General features: G+C 43.3%; 1 long non-coding RNA gene across 1 annotated transcript; it reads right to left on the bottom strand.

Moving 5' to 3' along the window:
• Positions 1–725: 725 nt before the first annotated feature.
• On the bottom strand, positions 726–1,674 carry LOC144782832 (uncharacterized). Its single transcript, XR_013601282.1, has 3 exons — positions 1,583–1,674; positions 891–954; positions 726–753 (listed from the first exon to the last, which is right to left on the bottom strand). It is a non-coding gene; the product is annotated as an uncharacterized LOC144782832 (long non-coding RNA).
• Between the last annotated feature and the right edge of the window lie 8,220 nt (positions 1,675–9,894).

The raw sequence follows: 9,894 nt of genomic DNA, 5'->3' as shown, positions 1-9,894 counted from the left end.
TAGGAGGTTGTTTTGCATACTACGGTTTATGCTAAGGGTTTTTCAGGCCTAACATGTTTTAAGCCTAATGTGATTATTATTGCATATTAAGTTCCTAACTTTTACAAATAGTTACTGGTTGTGCTCTACATTTATTAGTTGTGCTACATTTACAATCGGTGATTTGTGATTGTTCTGACAGCAGCGCAATTGGCCCTGTCATGTGTATATAATCCCCTGTAAATACTGCCCAGTGCCAGTTGGCACAGTGTATATGTGTGATTATGATCTAATGTGTTTATGGTAATACAAAGGCTATTTTTATATATATTAGCAATCAATGAGAACTAGCTCTGGTTTGAATTGTTTCTATGTCTGCGGGTGGAGGAAAACCATTTTTTTTGTGAAGGCCCTCACCCACCAACCTAGTTGGTGGCATGCTTCATCATCGGGCCCCACCCAAGGTACCGAGTGTACCGCAGGTGTGCTTCGATGCCAGATTACTGCTGAGCGGGTTTTTTGGTTTGTGAGGGTGCTGTGAGTGTGCTCTGAGTGAGGTTTAAAATACTGTCCTGGGTGTCCCAAAGACTGTTTTAATGGTAGGCGTGTAACAAATATGCAGCTGATCACAAAATGGTCAACTAGTTTCAGCCAAACAGGCTACTTGCCCAGGCTTTCTTCAGGGCCTATGCTTTAAAAAGCTACTGCACCCGTGAAAAACATACAATTGTACATTATCATATTACCTCAGTTTAGGCAGAGTGATTTTCCCACCTGGAAAAGATAATAACACCACAAACAAAAAACATTGTTGTAAGGAATTGTACCAGTCAGAACATGCGCATCTTACTTGCCCTTTTCTATGCCCAACTGAGTGGCATCATGCATATAACAAGAACAAGTCCACTCACCTGTCCTATACGAGGTCTTGGCCTCACCTCACCCGGTAATGACTCAGGTAAATCAGACCTCGCCCTGTAAACAAATGTTGTAGAAAAACTTAAAAACGGGGGGGGGGGGTTACTTACAAATAGCCATTCTAGGGTGGACTGTTGTCTGAAAGACAGTACACAATTGCAATTAATTTCATTGGGGAAGAACACATCAGGCTCAAGAACCTAACTGCCCTGTGCAGATTCCTATCAATAAACTATATATTTAGAGCATCTTTCATCCATTAATTCTGTGCTCATAAAACTGTAATAGGAACTTATAGGCAGATTGGCTCCATCCACAAGATTAAAACTCCAACTCTCCCTGTATTAAGAATGATCTCCCAGTTGGCATATACTATTAGCTTAATGGTTTAATGTTCAGTAGGGACCTAGCGACTTTCTAAGTCGGCTGTTAAAGACTGCTGGAGAATCGCTTCACATTGTCAACAAATCTATTTGGAAACACTCTATTGTGACCTATGGGGATGTCACGTATACTCGCACTGTACTCATTACCAGGAACCCTGCGTGCATATTTATGTTTGCCTGCTTAAGCGTGCTTGCAAGACCAAACAGAAAGTCTCTCTCTAATGCGCGGCTACCGCGGGAGGTCTAATAGGGTGCTCCTCTAAGCCTTCCAACAATCTGTCCGCAAAAACTCGCCTCACCTTTCCGTCGGTGCCCCGGGCCATACCCAAGTTCGTGGGAGGTCCCGAGGCGCCGTCTGGAATACACTTTTAACCACATCAGCCACACAGGCACGTCGCTACATCGATGACGTAAGCACCTCGCACGATGTCGCCATGTGTACTACGCGGGGTCATTGAACTACAAAATGACCTCAATAATGGCGGATTTGTAGTTTTCTTGTTGGTGATTTTAATGCCTTTCGCTAATTCAAAGCCCTCAATTACAACGTGTTCATATCGTTCTAAAGCTGCCCCATTATATTGACTGGTGTATAGACTTATTCCTTTAGTACCACTTACTGAAAATTGTGCATTATTGGATTTCTATCTTTTCTGTTCATTGTTTTAAATCAATAAAGTCTATTGAAATAAAAAAGTTTATTGAAATAAAAAAAGTTTATTGAAATAAAAAGGGAGACAGACGTGTGCTACGGCGTACACCAAAGAGGCTCTGTGGCAAAGTCAACAGTACCCCGTTGCTGCATAATACTTAGTTTCCAAAATGTACACAAAGCAGTACACCATCTCTGCTCTTATACATGGAAGGCAATTCTTATTCATTCTTCTTTTTTTCAATTTACAAGACCCACAGTAAACTGTGGAGCCTTACACGATATTCCATTTTGTACAGTTTATACTTTCCATAACCAGTATGAGCCCACCTGGATGATAAAGTACAGAATTATATATGGAAGTCACTTCATTATTTCATGGCCATCATGTACTTGAGGAGCATTACACTGTATTCTTTCCATAACCTGTGTGAACACACCTGAATGCTATAATACAACATTGCAGATCAGGGTGCCCAATTATCAAGACATATGGAGACCTAAGGCTATCACAATAAAATCCATGGTATCGTATCATTAAGCCCCTTGGTATCGCTTCGTAGTCTGAACACCCATTTCTGTTCTTTATTAAAAAGGAATTTTGCTTTATCACTCACATGAGGTGGTATAAAAGGTTTTTCTAACACTGTCCATGAAAAGTTGTCTGGAGCATGATTGAATTCGGTAAAATGCCTAGTGAGTTTTGTGTTCGTTTTTTTGCATCGGAAGGTGCTCTTATGCTCAAGCATCCGAAGTCTCACCTTCTGAGTTGTCATACCAACATAAGGATACCCACAGGGGCATTTGATCAGATAGAGCAAATTCTCACTTTTGCAGTTTGTAAAGCTGCTTTGTGTCCATGGTCTCGATGTACCAATGTCTATTGTTTTAGACTGTTGAGTTTGTGGGCAAACAGCGCATGCTCCACAAGGGAAGTGGCTTCGAACAGGAGGGGGCTCCCATTGTGTCCCCACTGCTCTCGGTTTTTGCTGTCTTGGGCGCGTGTGTACCAGATGGTCACGTAGATTCTGACCTCGTTTGAATGCAAAGAGGGGCATCGGTATCTTATCCTTGCTTGTGTTTTAAAACCGCCAATTGTTTCGAATACATTTTTGAATCCCATTAGTGAGTGTGCTAAATGTATTTACAAAAGTCAGTCTTCCCAAAGGAGGTTTACAATTTGGGCTCCAATAAAGCTTCATATGATTATTAGTGGCACGCTTACAAGCCTGTTTAATAAGTTTCTTCAAGTACTGCTTCTCCTGCAGTTGGGTTGTCAGATTCCCATCGTGTTGTTTGAACTTTTCCATGGTGGAACAGTTATGTCTCAGACGTAAAAACTGGCCAAAAGGCAAGATATCCCCCAAAGCCTTGGGATGTTGGCTATCGTAACGTAGAAAGGCATTACATGCCATCTGTTTCCGGAAGAGCTCACTTTCAAGACCTGTAGGTTTCACATAGATTGATAAGTCGAGAAAAGATATCCTATTTCTGTTCACCTCTAGGGTGAACCTTAAGAATTCATTTCGAGTGTTGAGTCAAGTGTGAAATTCTGTGACAGACACGACATCTCCACGCCAGACTACAAGGATGTCATCAATATATCGCTTCCATAGTCTGATAGACTTATGGGAGGGATTATCGTTGGTCAATACATGTTGTTGCTCAAAACTGTGAACGTACAGGTTCACCAAACTTGGCGCAAAAACGCTCCCCACACTAGTTCCAGAGACCTGGAGATAGATTGTTTCTTCAAATTTGAAGAAATTCTCCTTCATGGCTAACTTTAGTATCCAACGTTGCATCCTGCAGTATAGATGTGTAGAGGGATTCGACATCGAAAGAGACTAACAAGTCTCTTTCCGAGTCAAATTCCACTGTAGGTAGCAGACGTAATACATCTTTTGTATCTTGCAGATACGTGGGCATTTTCTTCACAATTGGTCGTAAGAAGAAATCTACGAAAGTTGACAAAGGCTCTAATAAAGAGCCTATCCCCGATATTATGGGTCTCCCAGGTGGCAGTCTTTGAGCCTTTTGAACCTTTGGTAGGGTATAAAAATAAGGCATCACCGGGTGTGCTGTTTGAAGAAATGCAGATTCTTGAGATGTGATCCATCCTTCAGTGTAGGCTTCTTTCACTACTTCTGTAATGACTCTGCTCATTCTCTCACTAGGCTCTTCTTTTAAGGGGCGATAGCATCCTCTGTCATTCAATTGTTGAAGACACTTGGAGCGATAGACTTCCGTGTCAAGAATAACAATCGCACCGCCTTTGTCCGCGGGCTTGATTGTAATAGTGTGGTCTTCAGTCAATGCTCGAAGTGCAATTTGTTCCTTCTTGGGAAGATTACTGTAGTTTCTTTTTTGTTTGTACACAGAGTATTAATCTCCTCTTGTACAGCTATTTCAAAAGCTAGTACTTGCGGTGGTACACTCTGCAACGGGGGATTGAAAGTCGAGCGATTTCTGAGCCCAGTGTTGTTAATATCGGTCTGAAATTCTGATTGATCTTTCTCTTTAAAGAAATGATGAAGGCGAACCTTCCAGAAGAAATGCGCTAGTTCTCGCTGAACAGTGAAGTCATCACCATCTGACGTGATCACAAAACCCAAGTCCCTGTTGAGGACCATTTCTTCTTTAATTGGCAGTATCTTTTTGCTAAGATTGACTATCAATTCCGGTCTGGGTTCGTCATTGTTTGCTGCTGGTTCTGGTTCAGTTTCGTTCTGCTGCGAGTACCCATTTGCTGGGGTTCTGATAGAGGCTGATGCCAATGTACCTGTGCTTGCCGATTTCTTTGCCTGCCTCTATATCTGCCCTGGCCTGACCCTAGAAAAGACTGATTATTATAGTCTTGTTGATATGGCTGAAATGGTGCTGGTGGTTGAAACTGTTGCTGCGGATAACTCCATGGTGCAGGGTGGCAACCATTGTTGGAAAGGTGGTGCCATATACCCTCTCCAAGTGGCCCTTCTACCCCTCCCTCTGAATGGTTGTCTATTGGTTTCAGAAGATTCAGAGTCGCTCAAGTTGTCGTCCGAGCTACTACCTGAATATGTAGAGCCATAACGTTTACCTCTGGTGTTAAACTCAGGAGCGGTGTAGTCGTCACTAGTGTATGGATAGACCACCTCATGTTTGAATTTGGCAAGATCCTTTTGAAATTTCTCTATTTTTGAGAGGAAAATAGAGTCTTTAAATTCTTTGTTCACCTTATTTGATTTATCCCGATCCTTTTTAAAGAGAATACCAATGATGGTTGTTTTGATCTGAGCTTCCATCACCTGTATTTCTATCAGAATCGCATCAGCCAAACGTTTGGCTGTGCAGATAATCAGGCATAACCAATCGAGCGTGCAGCCCCAAGCTATCAGCAACCAATCTTTATGGGAGGCCTTGTCTTGTAGTAACAAGCGAGGGGCATTAGTAACTATCAGGCCTGGAGGTGCACAGTTACCTCGCAGGTACTCTGCCATGATGGCACTGTGTATCAAAGTCCGTGAATGTGACTTCTTTTGAACTGTGACTGAATTCCAATTGTCTACATTCGAACCTGTAGAACTGGCGACGCTATCTAGTATACTTGGGGCCAGATGCATCAAGCATCCATTTTGCGATTCCTTATTAGCGACAAATAAGGAATCGCTAATAAGGAAGAGCAAAATGCAATGCATCAAGAAATCACTACAAAAATAGCGATTTCTTAGAATTCCTTAATTGCGACTCGAAAATTGCGAGTCACAATTAAGGAATACCTCCCCATTCATTCCTATGGGCCTAGTGGCCCAGAGGAATAAATGGGAAGACAATCTCATTTGCGAATCGCAATTAGCGATTCGCAAATTGAGATTGCGATTTTAAGGGTGCAGGGGTGTGTAATGTAAATGTAAATGTGCTGGATTTGTAAAGCGCGCGGCTGCCCGTAAGCGTCCCGGCGCTTGCTTAGGGAACCCGTCCTGGTATTCCCCTGTGAGAAACCCCTGGCAGGGTGTCCACAAGGTGAAAGCCAGGCATCCCGCCGCGAGGGGCCGTAGTGGAGATTAAGCAAGCTATTGCCCAGAGTCGCAGAGTGTGACCCCGTGAGTTGAGTAGGCACCAGAGCGAGAATTGTCGAGTCCGTGGAATTTTGAGCCCGAGACCCGCCGAGGCGGGGAATCAAACCCTGGTCCACGGTCGATCTCAGCTTCCGGGTCTGCCGCCTCTAACCACTGAGCCACGCTTCTCCGAAGGACACCCTGTTGCACCCCTGAATTTGATCTGTGCACATATGTTGTGCACATACATGCCCTTAGGGCATGTGTGTGCGCAACATGAAACTTTGAAAAATGCACTTTAGTGCATTTTTCAAAGTTTTTGCAAATTACCATGAAGTTGTACTTCGTGGTAATTTGCGTGCCCAATTAGCGAATTCGCTATTTTTGGAACTTTCATGCATTGCATTTAAGGAATCTCAATTTGATTCCTTAAATGCAAACAATCGCAATTTAGCGAATTCTCTATTTGCGATTTTTGCATTTGGGATGATGCATCCCAAATGCAAAAATACCGGTCGCAAAGGTTTTTAGCTTGATGCATCTGGCTGTTGGTGTGTTATCTAATATACTTTGATAAGTGCCATCATCACATGCTAAGCCGCTAAACTCAGCCATAGTGCGAGGACCCCGACCAAATGTGTTCTTCTTCCAATGAAAAAAAAAGGTTTAGGCAACACTTAAAAATTGCCTACTCTGGAGCAATACAGGCCTAATGGACTATCCAATTGGTATAGGCCACTGGCAACTGAAAGAACAGACCCGCAGCCGTCAGCTGCACAGAAATACTCCATACACATCCACAGAGGGACAAGGGTGTAAGGGATCGTTTAGTGACCAATGACCAGATTCAATCCCCAAATTCCACTTAGATTAAATAAATCCACATTTAACCGCAGTTGATGGAAATCAGACCGTTTCGTAAAGAGTCTCTGCCTCAGTTGTTAGTCGCTTTTAATGAGCTTCCTTTGGTTTAGGATGCTACATAGTGGTAGTGGGGTATTTAACCAGTTATTGCGCTCAGTTTTCTGTCTTTTTTTTTCTTTCTCTTGGCCGCCAGATTGTTTTTGTATTCAATCAAATTGGCTTATACCCAATTGGCACATTTAGTTTGCTGGAAGATCCTAGTAAAGTGGTACAATGTGTACCCAAGGTCTGTAGATTAAATGCTACTAGTGGGACTGCAGCGCCTGTTGTGCCACCCACTTAAGCAGCCTTTCTAAACATGTCTCAGGTCTGCCATTGCAGCCTTTGTTTGTAGTTTAAACTGCCATTCGGAACTGGAAAAATAAACTTTTTGCCAAGCTTAAACTTTCATTTGTCTCCCCTAAACAGCCTATAGGTCAAGGTGCAGTGTATTTAAAAACGTTGGCACATACACTTTTAACTTTTATATGCCCTGGTAGTGATAACTCCTAAATTTGTTTTTCACTCCGGAAAGGCCTGTCTCTCCCATATGATAAATTGGGATACTTTATTACATTTAATAAGTCAATAACTTTCAATTTGGAACAGGTAAGACTGTCAAGTTTGATATCTAGATATTTGTAATTTAAAACCTTTTACAGTAAAGTTGGATTTGAAGTCACAAATCTGAAAATGCCACTTTTAGAAAGTTTGCATTTTCTTGTCCCAACTATTTGGTGCCTGCAACCTCTATCCTGGATCACATGACTAGGTCTAGCTGGCATCTGGTCTTTGTTATTGCTCCCAGACAGTGAGATAAAAGGGGGAATGGGTGCCAATAGGTGTTGGCCGGATGGCGCATTTCTGGCTTGATAAGGAGTGGAGCTGTAACCTACCACATATGCACATCACAAAGGCTCTGCCTCAGCACACTCACAAAGTGTTTAACATTAGTAGTTTGTGTCCCCAGACAAGCTATGACCAGAGCAGGGAGTAAGGACATTCTAAACACCTCTATGGTGGAACCCTTTAGAAACTTCTCATACGTTAAAGCTAGCTTCAAAGATAAATAGTGGACCCTCAGATCCAACTCTGTCTTCAGTAAATATCTGGGACTTGTAGAAGACTCAGAAGAAGGACTGCTGCCCTGCTGCCCTTCTGCTTTGCTGTTCTGCTGCCTCACAGAGGAGGACTGAACCTGCATCATGAACTGAGGACTACCATGGACACTCCAAGGGTTAGTTGACTGATCAGAGCTTCAGGGACAGAAAAGGCTGCCTCCACCTTGACCCTGCTCTTAGACTCTACCTGCTGTGAGTCTTGTACCCCAGGTGTGCCCCCAGTCCTGGACCCTTGGAAATTGTCCTGAATGTGCTCTGCTGTGGTCTTTTGGGCAAAACCAACACAGCATGATGCATCTACTCACAGCTTCACAATGCAACAGCCACTGTGCCACACATTATCATTGCAGGACCTCACATTGCAGACCCGCCACTCTTCAGAACTGCCACTGCACAATGCATCCTCAATGCAGGACTTTGCATCGCAGCCTCGCAGTTAGATTGAATGTGCCACTGCATGATGCATTCTCAATGCAGAAACTTGCATCACAGCCACGCAACTCCCTGGAATTTCCACTGCACAATACATCCTCAATGCAGAACCCTGCATCACAAACCACAGCACCTACGGATCGCTACTGAGCAACACATCCACAACGTGGGATCTCGCAGTGCTCCTCAACCAGGAATTTCCAAGAATTATCTACCTATCTCCTTGATAAATGTTGACTATAAGATATTCGCCAAATTGTTAGCATTACGTCTTGAATCCCTTCTTCCTCATTTGATAGGTCCAGAACAATGTGGATTTATCAATGGTAGTCTACCTTTTGACAGGGGGGCCGCGCGGCGCTCCGACGCTGGTGACGGAACCGCTCAATCACGCTCCTCGGGTGGGCTGTGCTTGTGACGGAGCGGTTCCGTCACGACCCCGCCCGCTCAATAGAACGCGCCGCGCAGGCGCTAAATCAGCGCCGCGCAGGCGCGGCGAGCGGGCTGTGACGGAACCGCTCCATCACCAGCACAGCCCACCCGAGGGGCGTGACCGAGCGGTTCCGTCACCAGTGTGGGAGGGGTTAAACATACATGCTCATTGCTAAAGCCTTACTTTCATCCTAAAACTATTACCATAATAAATTTTATACACTCTCCTCTTTGGCATAATCGTATTATTACCATTATTACTAGATCTATATATTGGTCCTCCTGGAGTGCAAAGGGATTATTAGGGTCAAAGACTTGTTTGATGGAACTTCTCCTTCTTCTCTCCTATTTTTAAGGAAACATTCAAATGTCCTAGTTAATTTTTATATACATTCTCTACTCTTATGCAATCAATTTTGAATGTCTTCTATTCCTTCCCTAATGATGACTCTTCAAATACACAAGATCCACTTCTAAAAATGTTGGCAACATGTCCCAAAGCTTCCTTAATATACACATGTTTCTACTCTACGTCTTCCGATCGTATTAAAACCAAAGTGGAACTTGCTTGGGAATCGGAATTAGATTTTCAATGTTCTACTGATGTGTGGAATAAGTTATGGGCAGTCATTGAGGATCTCTAGATCTGCATCTACTACTCAGACTATCAGCCTGATTCATCAACGGGCCGTTTTGCGAGCCCCTAATAGCGATTCATAGCGAATCGCTATTGAGGACTCGCAAAACGGTATTCATGTAGGAATTGCTAAATAAATAGCGATTCCTACACATTCCTTATTTGCGAGTAACAATTTGCTACTTGCAAATAAGGAATAACTCCCCATTCATTCCTATGGGCCAAAAGGCCCATAGGAATGAATGGGGAGTATCCCTTATTTGCGAGTAGCAATTTGCTACTCGCAAATAAGATAGCGATTTTAAGGGTGCCAGGGGTGTCCAAAGGACACCCTGTAGCACCCATTAAATGCACATTTGAACAGGTGTTGCGCACACACATGTCCAAAGGACATGTG

Source organism: Lissotriton helveticus, chromosome 9 (assembly GCF_964261635.1).
Source record: "Lissotriton helveticus chromosome 9, aLisHel1.1, whole genome shotgun sequence".
In the NCBI taxonomy this organism is placed as follows: Eukaryota; Metazoa; Chordata; class Amphibia; order Caudata; family Salamandridae; genus Lissotriton; species Lissotriton helveticus.
Note: the sequence above shows the minus strand (reverse complement) of the source record. Positions and strands in the feature narration are given on the sequence as shown.